Source organism: Anopheles aquasalis, chromosome 3 (assembly GCF_943734665.1).
Source record: "Anopheles aquasalis chromosome 3, idAnoAquaMG_Q_19, whole genome shotgun sequence".
Taxonomy (NCBI): Eukaryota; Metazoa; Arthropoda; class Insecta; order Diptera; family Culicidae; genus Anopheles; species Anopheles aquasalis.
In genome coordinates, this window is record NC_064878.1 from 37,889,064 (window position 1) to 37,904,063 (window position 15,000).

General features: G+C 47.6%; 1 protein-coding gene across 1 annotated transcript in view; it reads left to right on the plus strand.

The window, feature by feature from the left end:
* LOC126577644 (uncharacterized) overlaps window positions 1-15,000 on the plus strand; it is a 72,492-nt gene that overhangs the window by 49,914 nt on the left and 7,578 nt on the right. The gene's annotated exons all lie outside the window — the stretch shown is intronic.

Consider the following 15,000-nt stretch of genomic DNA (forward strand, 5'->3'; position numbering starts at 1 on the left):
CAATTGCTTGACCGGAATACATGGGATAACATATTTCAAAGCGTGTAAAAACGGAGAAGTGACTGGTTGTCATTTCAAGACCATTTGCGTTTTGTCTTCGCGACAATCTTGTAGTATAATGTTTTATCTTTCATCAATATTGAATTATCTAATATCCTCATTGAGCTCTCACAGTGCTAGACATGTGTTTAGCTTAACAGGAATTGTGTCGGTGCAGGCATGGCAAGTATTTAAGTTAAATTTGATTCGGTTATTAGAGCACTTTGCACTCAAAGTATGAGCAATCGCTAAGTCCTTTAGCGCAAATCAAAGAGAATATGGATATTCCTTTAATAATCGCTAATTGAGAATAATAGATTAGTTTCTATTAGAAAAAACTTTATGGAGCACATAATGCTTGAAACTCATAAGGAAAAGATAAAGGAAAAAGCGAAATAACAGAATTCTTTAATGCAAATAAGTTTATGCTTGATTCTTCATATGATTACAATTATGAATTGACTCAATTTGATCCAGATGGACTTTGCAACATTAGAATTGTTTTGCTTGGCTTTTTTAAGGAGTCTTCTCATAATATAGTAGCTTTCGGTAGCCTTTTAAATAAGTAATTTCAAATGAAAAGTATCTCGATCTACGAGCTAGAGAAAAACAAGAATGATGAGCTAATTTGTTATCAAAATGTCTTTTAATGCGTCGCGTAGTTTGGAGAGAAGAACATTTCTCAAATGGATGGCTAGTATTTTTGATTGCAATTCCATAGAACATTTTTGGGGGAAGTTATTCAGGGCTGCGTTTGCAAATGTTTACCAATTAAACGGCAGCTTCCAGTTTACATCTAGGCTATTCAAGACTGGAATCGGAATCCATGTTTTACCATAGTTTTGAATGGTTACGCTTGGAGATGATCTTAAAAATACCAATATGATCGTTCATTCGTGCATAATAATTTCAAAAAGTTCTTGAAAAACTGTGGTTAAACTAACGTATTTCAGTGCAGCAATCTTTGTGCTCGTCGTTGATGTTGCATAAAATGTATCTCATTCTACCAAAAAAAAAAACTCGAAACATTGTGTACCAGAGCATCTTCCAAGATGAGAAAATGATCATTTGGCAGCCGTTCTCAACGCGCACTCGCTACAGTGCGCACCATCCGAAATGATTCCTTTCAAACGCCAATAAACACGACGGCGTTTACGATCGCAGGAAAGGTCTCAGGTCATAACAAACTACCCCGCTAGGATAGCTGCTCCTACAACTCGACTATTATTGGCGCCAGAAATTGAATGATCTCGTGTATGTGTCCCCGCGAACCACAACGCACATTCCCAGTAGCGCCCAACGGTTGGCGACCCATTTAAGCGACTGCGGTGCGGGTGCGACTGCATCATACTCATCGTCGTATCCACTCTCGGAACCGACGAAAATGAACTGGCAACCACACGCAGGAGGACTGTTGCCCAAGGGTCCGCCTGGTCGGACGTGGACGCAAACAATCAAGTGGCCCGTAAATAATGGGCCGCCACACGCAAAAGTGCAAAAAGTGTCAAAACAAGATTGTAACTTGGTTGTCCGTGCACCAGCAACCGTCGCCGAGGCCGTGGCCGCGGTGCGTAAGCAAAAGGTTCGCGTGCATACGCGCCTCGTTGCCTCGCACCCACCCTTTCTGTCTCTCCCGGCACTCGGACATCGCGACAGTCGCGATCGGGGCGCGAGCCCGTGGTCGCGTTGTCTGGAATGGCGCCTGCGCCACTGTCCGTAGCAGGCTTAATTCGTGTGTCGTTTTTGTTTCTGTTTGATTATGTGCGCGCGTGCGTGTGCGTGACTCATGCCGAGAAGACGCCCCCGGGAATGCCCCACGCAATGCAGAAGGCAGAATGGCCGCTTGGGTCGAATGCGTGGCGATCATGGTGGTGCTGGCAGGCAAAGTGCATTAATAAGCGCCCATTTCGTCGTCGTCGTCGTCGTCACCGTTGTGGTCGTCGCAGTGGGTATGCCGCGACGGTCAAGCGAATGACATCCACCAGGACCAGCTCGTTCCACTGTAGGCGATCCTTTGCTGCCCAGCGAATAGCCCAGCCCCGGGGGCCCGCTTTTGGAATCGTCTGGGATGTCGAGGGAGGAAACAGAGTCATTTGTCTGGCGGACATTGCTACTGGTGTTGTGTGTTTTTTAGCTTTGGTTCGGCGTTCGGTGCGAAATGTCAGATGTTACCGAATCGTACCGCTTCAAGGATCCTGCAGTCGTTTTCTTGTGTAACTGGCCAGTGGGTCGAGTATTTTTAAGTCGTTTCAATGTGCAAAATCTATGGTTGACTGACATCCAATTCTAATGCGACAGATGTTTTCATCTAGGGATATGGTTTTTTTTTTAAATTAAAATCAAGACGGAGATTGGAGATGAAGTTTGACGGAGATCTTCTCAACAAATTCTAGTGGGATTGAGCCCAACAGATTGTTCATACCTTCAAGAAATGACGAAGTGATCGTAGGAAGGCAATAAGAAAAGGTTCTAGACATATTGTTTCCTTAGTTTAGTGAACAAAAACTAAAAAGTACTTGAAATTAAATGGCAGATTGCACTTCAACATCATTACTATCGGATTCACATACTTCAATGATGCAATGGATGGACATTTTGGACAATAAATTCTTCAACCCTTCAAGAAATGGAAAAATGATCGTAGAAAGGCAAAAATAAGAGGTAAACAGTTTGACAAGTAGTTGAAATTTAATTTGATTGATCTTCAATACCCTTACTATCCATTTCACATACTTCAACATTGTCTTTAGGACTTGTCCAAAGACTTCAAATGATATATCTTAACTGTTGTAAAATTATTGATTTAACTCGTCAGAAATTCGTCGACGTATTTTCCCTTCTATCCATCTTCTGTACAATGCTTGTTCAACAAACTCACAGAACCAACAAACTGCTGTAGTAACAAATCGCGGCAGTTACATACAAGAAACATTGTAATGAATGTGTTCTGTACTGCACTGAAAGTTCTCAGTAACGCCAGCAAACCAATGGTAGCAGCGATTGCGCTCTACCGATAAAGACAATTCGCTTGCCTTTCCCCAACTTTTCCCAACACCAGTCCAACACCAGTTCTTATGTGCACCTTGTAATCACACTTCGAAAATCGCGTGCCCGAATCTGGAGCAAAATCTCTTCATTTCCGCCGGAAAAGCCACCGAAATGCCGTTAAGCTCAACGGGAGTGCACAGTAGAACGGCACCTGTGACCGTCGATAAGCTCGGACGTGGAGCTGGCCCTGCTAGCCCAGTTTCTGCTGTTTTCTGTACCTTCGATTCGCGCGGCTAGCAAACCGTACGTGAAAAGGTGATTTCCTCAATAAATTTCATTGCCACTGCGGAAGGTGCGAGCACGCTCGCTGCACCCAAGCCGACCTAGGGGCCGAGCGAATGCATCGAGGCGCCCCAAAATGCACCGACCAGCGATGATGATGATGATGATGATGCACCGCAAGTGCCGGGGTTGAGGGACCATTCCACCGGGGGTTAATTATTGTTCGCACGTTCCGGGCGCTCGGTGGAATCGTATCGTTTGTAGGGCGGCCGCCGAGTTTGTTTTTTTTTTGTACCACGTTCCTGCCTTCCTCCTTTGCATATAGATTGAAGGAAGGGGGAGGTGTTGGGGGCCGTCCCTACTCGGCACCTTGCGGCCTTGCCCTCCGGCTCCACAAAATCCGGGCACGAACGCACGGGTGGTGGCATGAGGGCAAGGCGGGCCATCAATTAGAGGCGCGATTGCGTTGCAAACTGCAATCAAACTTCTGATCACTGGGTTTGTCGGTCGGCAAGTCGGCCCTCCTCTGCCCTGCCCTCCGTACGGTCGTTCTGGGCGGAAGCAGCAGCCGCAACAGCAACAACACACGGCACAGCAGGCCGCGACCGTTGATGAGCAATTGATGTAAACTTAGACGGACAGAACTGGGTCGTGGAGAGTAGCAGGAGCGTGACAGCGTTCGAACAGCGCTCATCACCCGTTACCCCACATTAGCCCCTCCCAGCGGTTGATCGGTTGCAAGGGGTGGGGATTTCATTGACTGATCGGTCCTAATTTGGATTCTCGATTTACCTCGATCGTCGTCACTGCGAAACATCTGCGCGGACGCATACAGTGAAGCGTGACGGAGTGGTGTGTTCCACGGTGGAAAAGTAGCAAAATTGTATCCATCTTATTAGACAGAATAGTTTTGTCTGAAATGTTATGTGTTTTATGTTGTTTGAATATTGCTCAATTAAACATATAATCATTATTATTGCTTGAATGTTCCAATGACTCAAGCTTTAGTGTCATAGATTCATTATTCGAGGGATGATTGACCTTTCCGTAATTAAACAAGGTTACTAAGTCCCTATAGTTAGCATAAGAAGCTAATTGCATACTGGAGAATTGATTAATAGATAAAAGAACTTTTTGGACGACCAAAAAGAAATCAAATTTTCGAGCTGTAATCGTTTTTAGATTAAGAAGATCACAATCGTACAAACTGATTCATTTTACGAAGGTTTTCAGAAAGGACTTCTAAATAGGTTTACAATTAAACAAATATAAAACTCTAATAGGTTAAGTAAATTAAACATTGTACCTTATTATTCCTATAACATTTTCATTTATTAGCTGTCATATTAAATTAACTGTCATGGGCTTCTGGCTAAAGATAGATTTTAGGAAGAATCCGGAACTATAAATTGAACCTTGTCTAAACTATCCAAGGCCATCGCTACTATCAACCACAAGTCGCATTGGACCAGATTTGACCTAAATTTATGACCCAAATTTTTTTTTTTTTAAATTAAAACGAAATAAGTGAAAAGCTTTCGTCTACACGCCAGCCTTTTTGTGTAAGCCTTACTCTGGATGAAACATGTATGAACAGAATAATATTATCTGATTGGACATGACTCCAAGCTGTCCATGGTATTCATTTCCACCATGAAAACCCCCAGAACATCAGGAGATTGAGACAATAAATGTTTCATTTTTTTTCAAATCCATCATAAAATTAAATGCATTTTGTACAGCTTCGTTTGGATTCGGATTTCCAATTAATAAAATCCAGCACGAATACTAATTGAAGCCACAACTTGTGTCAATAAAACAATCAACGAAACATCATCGTTTAACCATCGCCGAAGCCTGTATAAAGCGAATGCGTTCAACTGCAACGTTCCAGCTGTACAATTACGCTCCTCATCTCATTCACCCCCCCCCCCCCAACCCTCGCGCACGTGACCACCCCTTGCATAATAGATACCAGCAACCCACCAGTGATAAAAGCAAACATTTAATTGTTACATCAAACTGCACGTCTCGTGACGGCGCACAGAACGAGCAATAAAACGATATCAATGCAGACCATCCCAGTCGCTCGAGGGGGCCCAAATGTTAACATTCTTCCCACTGGTTCGTATCATTCTTGTTGGTCTTCTTGATACACGGCCTCCCTCTCTGGGTGCGCCTACTAAATCCCTTCTCTCGAAACGTCAAAGCTGCAACGGTTGCTCGGATGGATGCATTTCAATCCTCTTATCCATGGTCCCAAAGGGCTCCCTTTACTAGCCTGTCAGAGACTTTACTCGAGACAGACGGAGGAGAGGACGTTGGAGAAAGCGGCAAGGGATGATAAAAGCTTCCTTTTAGCAACAAAGTCCCCTCATCCGCCCCGGGATGGAAAGCTGCGCAAACTTTTGGCACAGACAAATTGTTTTCGATAGCCGTCCATCGTCCTGCAATGGCTAGGCCTGCCTTTGAATGCACCGAAGTGGCCACGACCGTGTATCTGTGCCTGTGTATCTCTCTTTGGTTGTGTGCGGTTTGTGTAATAATAAAATTATATAATGCAACAACGAAATCATTAAGAAGTCTAGACGAATCGCATGTTTTTGGTTTTTTTTTGTTTTCTCTCCACCTCACCCTCTCACTTCCACACATTCCGCCATCAGCCCCAGTTCCAGCTCAGTTCCGTTCTTCCCTCCCATTTTACACGCCAACTACTCCGCACGTTTTACCTTCATTCTCCACCCCCTCGCCGTTCGCTCTTGGTTTTATGGGGGATGATGCTGGTTTTATGGTTATGCACCTTGCCCCTCACTCACTCTCTCTCTCCGATCGTGCTCCACATGGACGAGTGGTTGGAGCTTGTAAGCGCTGCCATTCGGACACCGGACAGCTCAAGCTCGTCCAACCGGGCCGCCCCGAGGGCCCAAGAGGGAGCTATGCAGACTAGCTGGTCAGCTGGTGGTGCAGCAGCAGCAGCAGCAGCTGCAGACAGGGAGGAGTCAGTGTGCCTTTGCAGCCGCTGTCCGGCGGCATACCGAGCCGAGACTAAAAACCAGAGCCTCAGATGATGGATCGCTGTGCTGAGGGATTTTAATTGCGAAACCGACGGATCCAACGGCCCTTTCCGGGGTTCCAGTCGGCGAGTGGCCGACTCTGGTAGTGGTAGTGTTGGTCAGCATCCCTTTGTGGCCCTTCGCGATGACCTTCGCCTCGCCCTTCGGTTCCATGTGGTTCGTCTCTTCCGGTGGGCAATGTAATGATAACCATTTCGGTTGGTCATTGCTGGAAGTGGCCACTGGTGCACCCAAACTACACTGCATGCCCAGGCCTGTTTGCTTGTCCATTCTACCGCAACTTCCTTGGGATATTCCGGCTTGGAAACCGGAGCCGGGAGCTTGCTTTCTTACGTTGTTGGCTGCGTTGTGCTGTTATATTGTATCTGTCTCTCCGTTGGCAGACAGGGCCGGGGACCGGTGATCCGGCGTTGGTTTCGATTCAATTATCCTCCGAAAAAACGTGAGGCCAGGCTCAGCCAGTAAATGCCGGCGGCATACACCACCGGGCGGAGGAAGGAAGCAGCCGGGAACAATAAAAAGTAATACAAATTTGCAATTGCAACCGCCGTTGCATTACTGTTGCCGACGCAGAAGCAGACGCAGAGCGTAATTCCCTCCACTGGGCACCAGTTGCTTTGTGCTGCCTGCTCCTGACCGCCTCAAACGCAATGGACGAACGAATGAATGCCGCCGCCAGTCCGGCCACACTTGCAGATGAAAGATTAAGAGATGGTAAACCACAATCTCGGCCACCCGGCAATTTGTGCGCCGCCGCCACATTCCTACGCACTCACAGCCAACAATGGATGCAGCGCCAGCACAATGACGCGGGACGCGGGACGCGGGACGCGGGACACGGGAATCCAAAGAAAAGTCTAGCACGTGATGGATGCTGGATGCTGCAGCCCATTACCGGCCCCATGCACTACCGGGTGCATCGACAGCGTGTCGGGTGTGGGACGCGTGCTGGCAATGGTACGGCACGGCACCATAATTGGCGTCGCTCTTTTTGGAGTCACGTTTTGTGCTGCAGCAGCAAGATAAATGAAGATCGCCTGTTGCTCTGTTGATGGTCACTTTTTCTGCTGCTGTCGGAACACACTAGGTGATGATGGTTGGCGCACTGTATCAATGGATTGACAGTCTTAATCGGTTGGATCCATTTTTCTAAACTTTGAATAGGATTGCCTATGATGTCTCCAAAGGAAAGTTTCAAAAGCAACGAGGACGAGACAGTGCGGTTTTAACTTCTTTTTTTTTTCACGGAACAAGTCGGTAAATTACGGTTTTCCATTCATACTCGTCAGTCATTTGAAAGTTCTGAATGAGTCGCTTCATTGGGACTGGAAAATGGTTCGTTTGTGGTATTCCGTCCGGATATTAAGCGAGCACGTGTCTACGAAACTATAATACCGTTTCAAATTATTGACCATTTTTATTAAAATATGTTTATATGCATCATTTGCCGTACAAGTCGGGTAATGAAGGCCAAAAAAACATTATTGTACAAGTTGAATTTAGAAAGTTTCGTGCTTGAAATTTTGCTTTTGCGAAAAGTTCTCCATCATTTGTCAAATAGAAAAAGTGAATCTCATAATTATCGTATTCTGATAAAAACCCAGGGAATTTGTCACAAGTGACATGCACTATTTTGAAGCATTTTTCGCTTGGAAGCGGGCTGGACAATCTCTACTAAGTGGTTAATGAGAATTGGAAGCAGTTTTTGATCAGCATTCGTACTAAACCCAAGACAGAGATTACAACAAGAAAAAGACAACAATCGAACGATTGTCGCTAATGTACTAGACTTAAACTTTACCTATTCGTTGTATGCATCAAATATAACTCCTGCTCGATTGCTATTGAGTTGTTCGATTTTTTTTTTGTAGTAGTAGTCTCTTTATTAGTTAAATTAATACAATTCATTTGTTGACACCAATACAAAACGCAATACAATACAAATATGGAAAGTAGGTACAATTTCGTAATTCTTCCACGCTTGTATGGATCTTACTTTCGTTGTGAAGTTCTAGTTTCCTAGCTTGTGCTTTTCTCCTGGGCAGTTTGGATTTATTTGATCGAATTTGTAACAGCTGGATTACACAGAGCAATTCTTCCTATGAAAGTATCGTTGTAATGGATCGTTTGTCTCAAAATATCACATGTTCTTTCACAATGTAAGAATATTGGCGTACTCATATGTTTAGTAAATGAGATTATCATGGACCTGTTAAATAAAAGAAGCCTGAACTATTTCACTGTCGAAAAACATGATCTTTACATTGCTCCAATCGTGATAATGATATCAATTCCTTGTGCTCCATTATGATCACCTGTTTGAAGGAGAAATAGTCATCTCCACTAGGAACATAACTTTAAAGAAACCAAACAGCCGTGAGGAATACAGTGATTTCTTGGTTTTCCAATCAGGTCCAATCGGTTGTCCCATTTACACATCCTCTCCATCCTGGAACCTACCGCTAGAAACGAGGAGCGCCCAGTGGTGCTGCTAGAAAACATACGAAACACGCCATCCAATCAGCCGACACACGCAGCGAACCCCGACGGCCAATGCTGTACTGCCAGCAGACACCGCCCGGCCGGAGCATAGTACTTACCCTCGTGTCGCATAATAACAGTAATTGTACCCGCTATCGAGTGCACGGTTTAGCTGCTGCGACTGCTACTGTTTCTTGTGCTGCTGCTGTATGTTTAGCGAGGCTGTCGTGTCGATATAGCGCGACGTGCGAGACAACAGCTAACCATTTCCAGCGAAAATGATCAAACTTGTGTTACAAACTACGCTCTTTGTAGACCAACGGGCACATTGGCCAGATTGGCCTGTTTGGAGGAGATTACAACGAACGGTAACCAAGTAAAACCAACCACCCCCCTGTCCACCGACATTGGGCCGTGATGGTTTCGTGAGCTAAATGGTGGCGAACTGATTGCGCTTATTAAGATACAAATTACCTGCAACCGAGAAGCGAACGTACGCGGACGTCGTTGCGATTCATAAATTTGCTATTTGATGCAGCTAGGCAATGCTGCCGCCACCACCATGGTGTAGCGCAGGAGACCGTTTAACCTGTTACGGTACAGACGGGTGGCCGGTTGGCCTCAAGCATTGAGATTATGCTCACTCTCCGCCACCCTAGGGAGGATCGCAATGGCATCGTTGGGAGCTGACGTTGAACGTCGGAACGTCTTTTCCAGTCCATTTCATTTCCGAAGAAGGATGTCATCGAGGCCAGCGACCAGCGGATTCAGTTCCACGAACATGCGGCCGCATCGTTGCGTGTTGGAATGTTAAACCCCTCTCTGTGTCGCTGGCGCACCACAACACGACGATCACTGTACGATCAATCATCTGGCGAGCTCTCTCTCTCTCTCTCGAACCCTCTCAGGTCCCCCGCTCCCAGGTGGAAATATATCGTTCGCTGCATCGAGATCCCATCGGATTGCGAATAAGCGCTAAGCCCGAGATCATCTTATCGCGAGGTTCAAGTGGCGCTCCCTCGATCACCCATCTTCTATTACCGCGGGGGGAGGGGCAGGTGGCTGGTGACAACGGGGCCTAACATGGGGCCACTGACGTGCACGATGCTATAATTTACACTTCATCGAAAACCGGCGGCCGTGAGAAACCTCACCACCGACAGCCGATGCCGCGCGTCGAGGTGTTCCGGTTTTGCGGTTTTTCAATCGCGTCCCCCCGTGTGCCGGGTGGAAGGGGAAGCAGAGGAGGAATCAAAGGCAAGGCAAGGCGTGGAGTGGGATGCGTTACAACGCGCTGATGGCCTAGGTGATGACTCGACTTATCATTATTATCATTACTTTTATTGCAAATTGTCTCATTATCATAATGATGAGCGGTCCGCGATCCAATCTATCCAAAGCCAGGACAGGACTCAGTAGCGTACGTGTGCCATGGGTGTGGGTTTTTTTTTCGATTGTTTAGCGCAAGTTACGCTTGTCACGCGTCGCGTCGCGGCCCCGGCTCCGCAGCTCCGGCAGCCTCCCTGTAACAGCCAGCCAACCATCGTTATGATTGATAGAGATTTTATGCAAATCCGAAGCCGGCAGCCTCCGGCGGTGACGCTAATGAACCGCGGCCACCATTACCCTTTGATTTGCCACACAGGTGCACACCTCCCCGTGCACAGGCGGTGGTCTACGTGTGATCACGGTAACGGTAGCAACGTAAAACGCTGCCTGATCGACTCCCTCGAGTGCTCGATATAATGGCGGCGCTGCTATCAAGATGTCTCCATCGCCATGCCGGCTCCCCGGGAAAAGTTAATCATTCTTATCATTATTTGTCATCTAATTAACTGACCATTTAGCCTTCCTTCCGTTGAAGGAGGGGCTAAGGAGAAGGTGGCTGGTGAGTAAATAAAGTGTTTGCGGTAACGAGACTTCATTAAGGTGCGGTGCAGTGCGGAGCTGTTTACAATAAATCGATCGCTAATGATCCGATCAAGCTTGATCGCCATGTTGGCACCGTCCAGCTTGTTAGCTGGGAAACATAATGCCAACATTAAACGTTGCAACACCGCCACCAGACTCAACGATCATTGGCACCTCGATCAACGGGATGTTAATACAGATTCGTGTTGCCAGATCGAAGAGTGAGCTGCGTTGTGTTTACGTTGTGCGTTCGCTTAACCTTTACCAAGTGATGCCGAGGAACAGTCCTCGATCAAGAGCCTTTTTCCATGACCTATCCTGCTGCTGCTGCCTGGTGCATCATGTACTTTGCATTTTGCATCCAACCCGAACCCAAACCCGAACCCGAACCTAATCGCTCTCCCAGCGGGCCCCTCAGGAGAGATGCAAGATTGTTAATCAAATTCAATTGTTTGCGTCGCCATTTCGTAAGCACAGTGCCCTGTCCCTTTCGTTTGGGTGTAATGTGTGCCCCCCCTCTTCCCCTAAACACTCCCTTTACAGCGTGAGAGAGGTCGAACGATGACAGAACATTGTCTCTCGGGCGGCGAAACGGCAACAAAACTCGGAATGAGGGTCGAGAAGGGTCGCCATTAAATCGTCTGCTCCGGGAACCGAGATTGTGAGCGCTTTGCAATTCGGATTCGTTCCACCACCACCACCACCACGGGCTTTTGAATAATGCATCATCGTCTCTGCGGCGGGCCCTGAAAACCATGGCCACAGTCAACGGCCATTTGCTGCTCCTCGCACCGTGAAGCTTTTAATGTCGTGGTGATGGTGATGATGGTGGTTTGGATCTGGATCTGCCTCTGTGATTTCCATCAAGCGAGTTGCTTTCCTTCCTGTTTTTCGGTCGGATGCTGCGGTCCAGTGCGGGTTTGAGGTAGGTCGTCATCGTCGTCATCGACATCCTCGTCGTCGTCGTCGTCGTCGTCGTGCTCGCTAAGTGACAGGATTGTCACAGGTTGGCTGATCGTTGAAAGGGAAGTCCAGTTAGCAGGCAGAGTGCCATATCGAGCCTCTCAACTTGAAGAACGTCAAACACTTTCGTAAACGAAACGTAGAAAGGGATCAGCCTCGGTCTTACCAGCTGCTGCTGTTGCTGCTGCTGCAGCTCCTGCTGCTTGAAACTGCCACCATCAACCTTCTTTTCTCACGCTGTGGTGTCGGTTTTTTTCTTGTACTTTTGCATAATTGATTTCAGCTCAACCAGCGCGTGCACCTGAGCGCCCGACCAGCGCTGGAGATCGCATATTGCTCGAGGGCCCGGTCGGTCCGTTTTGCTTTCCAATTGATTTGGCCGAAGCAATGTAATTATGCACGGCCACATCCTTTCGGTGCACCCGTTCTGTGCGTTGTACGTTCATTTTTTTGATTTCTCAACCACCCCAGGCCCAGGCCCGTTCATCATGTCTGTTCCCTTTCGTTTATTGTCCTGGCGGACCGGATGAGAGAAGAGAGTTGACAGCATCACGAGGCACCACGTCGTGCGCCTACGAGACAACACACATCATCTGGCCGGAAGGTTTCAATTTCCAGTGCCACTCATCTCATCGAACACTTCGGTCGGCCGGGTGGCACAGCACCGGGGGAACACACATTAGTGTCATTTTCAATAACCGATAACTTATGGAACACTCTGGTGGGCTTTGATGTTTATTGGGAGTGACAGCCGATGGAATAGGTTAGCATAACTTGTGTTGTCCGATCTCGAACTGGCCTGGCACGACGTTTGCACACTTGACACTGATTAGCTTTTTGTGTCGCGCGCTCGCCCGGAGTCTGGTCTCTGGCACCCTAGCACCCCGGCTGAGCTGATAATTAAATCGTGAGCCACTGCGCCATCGCCATCGCTACTACATCCATTGACGCACGCACCGGCACCTGCAGCATCTACTGCAGCACAAAAAAAAACTGAACCAGGGAGTGAAACTAGGCATTGTGGAGTGATAATTAGTCACAGCTTTTTTCTCTCCACCTGTTTGGGTGCCAGTTGTTTTTTTTATTCTTTGCACTGACCAGGCAGCAACAGCAGCAGGAGCGGAGGATTCGCGATTCGATTTCGCTGCAACTCGAAAACCGGCTTCCAGTCGTGCGTAGCCAGCGGCCAACACCAGGAAGATGCACGATGCTGTGTACCAAAGGTAGGGTGTTTAGTAGTGCGCTTTTGCGTTGGAAATGTGTTGTTCGCTAATTAGCATAATTATGGTAATTGTGCCACCTGGAAGTGGCCGCCTATCGCCATCGACCGCAATAAAACATGAAATTGGCGTGCGCGGTACAGTGCGTGGTGTAGAAACGCTTGTAATACCGAATGATCCACGCGAATCTACTCAATCGCAGCTGCTAGCGGTGTGAAATATACCAAAATGCAGTGTAAAGGTTTCAAATTTTCTTCACGCAAAACCCAACGCTACACTAAACGCTTCTCTGCTCCGTGCGATCGTGCTGGCTCATTAGAAAGCAAGCGTACAACAGAAGAGAAGTCAATTAGCAATGACATATCGGGGACCCAGGGGCCCGAGGTCCTTTACATCTGTGGCCCGCAGCGTCACAGTGTAAGGATCTAAATTACAAAACAATCTTGCGGTCGTCCGGTGCATTAGGCAACGGTGCTGGCACGGCCACGTGCGGACAACAAAGTAGAATATGGATAAATTAAGGTTAAGTATTGCCTTAATAATGACTGGGTTGACATAGTGCGTGCAACTAATTTATAGTTAATGCAATTAAAAATCGAATAAAAAAAAACCGACGAACCTGGCGAACAAACGGACGGACTGCCACATACACAGCCAGGGACACACGGTAGCGGGTTCGCGCTCGAGAATCACACGCGAAGAGAGCTCCAAGTGTGGCTTGCTGGCGCACCCTGGCACTGGCCCCAGGGCCTTATGGGGGGAAGCCTGGCGAGCCTTTTGCTGCCTTTTGCTTTTACACCTGATCTCGACCACCGATGCAGCCGTGCCAGTCGACAGCTTTATTTGACGAGTGCAAGATGCATCGCCATCGTCGTCGTGTTCGTCATCCGTGAGGTTCGTCGCCTATCGTTCGTTCCGTGCGGCCTTTTTCGCGCTCTTCCCCCTTCGGCGGTTGACACTTTGGCTCCGACTGTTCACAGGTGGTAACCGGTAGGCATTCGCTGTGTTCGCATTGACCGGCTTTGAGGTTGTGACAGGCCGGCCGGACTCTCGCGGATGGATTGCATGGCGCGATGGCAGGCGGTACGAGCATTAGCACCGGGCATGCATTCGCACGTCTGTCAGAGAGATGTCCATCACTGTCACTGTCACTGCCTTTGCGTCCCGCAGTCCCGCGTGTCACGTCGCGCCATTCGGAAGCGTGAAGCAGGCAGAACCAGAGAGAACCCGTTACGGGTACGGTGAACGGGTGACGATCATGCTCATGCTTCACTCGGCGGCCACTTGCCGATCGATATCACACGCGCCGATAAACCACGGCTGTCCCACGGGACTTTCGCTGAGATTTCGCGGCGCTTCCGGTGCACTCGGTGACCATCTTCATCTTCGATGATACTCATAAGTCACGCCGTCGCGGTTACGGGAAGATCTGTTTCCGGTGTTTTCCTTCCATTCGCCACGTGTATGATCTCCTTCAAGATTATCCGGTAGCTTGTCGGTGGCAGCAAGGTAATGAGAAAGAGTTTTACCGCGCACATTTCATGAAAAAGACGATGACACCGATCGATTTTCTTCCAAAGAATTCCAAAGATTTAGCCTGATTTCATGCCAAAGAACTCTTCGTATGCCGTGGCCAGGTCAGGAGAGAAACGGATAGAAAAAAAAATCGTCAAATGAATGTCTCACGTATGTACTTAGGAAAAAGGGATTCATGGTACGTCGAGAATTGTCGAGAGTAAAAAAGTAGCAATGCCGGAAGAGCAGTAGCAGCGTGAAATCGTTAAGCCCCTTTGGCCAGTACGGTACTCGCATAGCTGTGATTGCAGGCCACCAGGGGGGGACTGTCTGGCCGCAGGCCACAGTTCTTTCGCAATGAATTCCAAGAATTTAAAACGTCCATATCCGTTACGCATTATTGGAACTAGGTAAGCGTCTTCATTTTTTTGCATTCATTTCCACTTGCCAACGCTATCTGGGGAAACCGATTTCTTCAGTTTTTCTTCTGAAGCAGAGCTGAGTTTTTTAAAACGGAAAGTAATTTA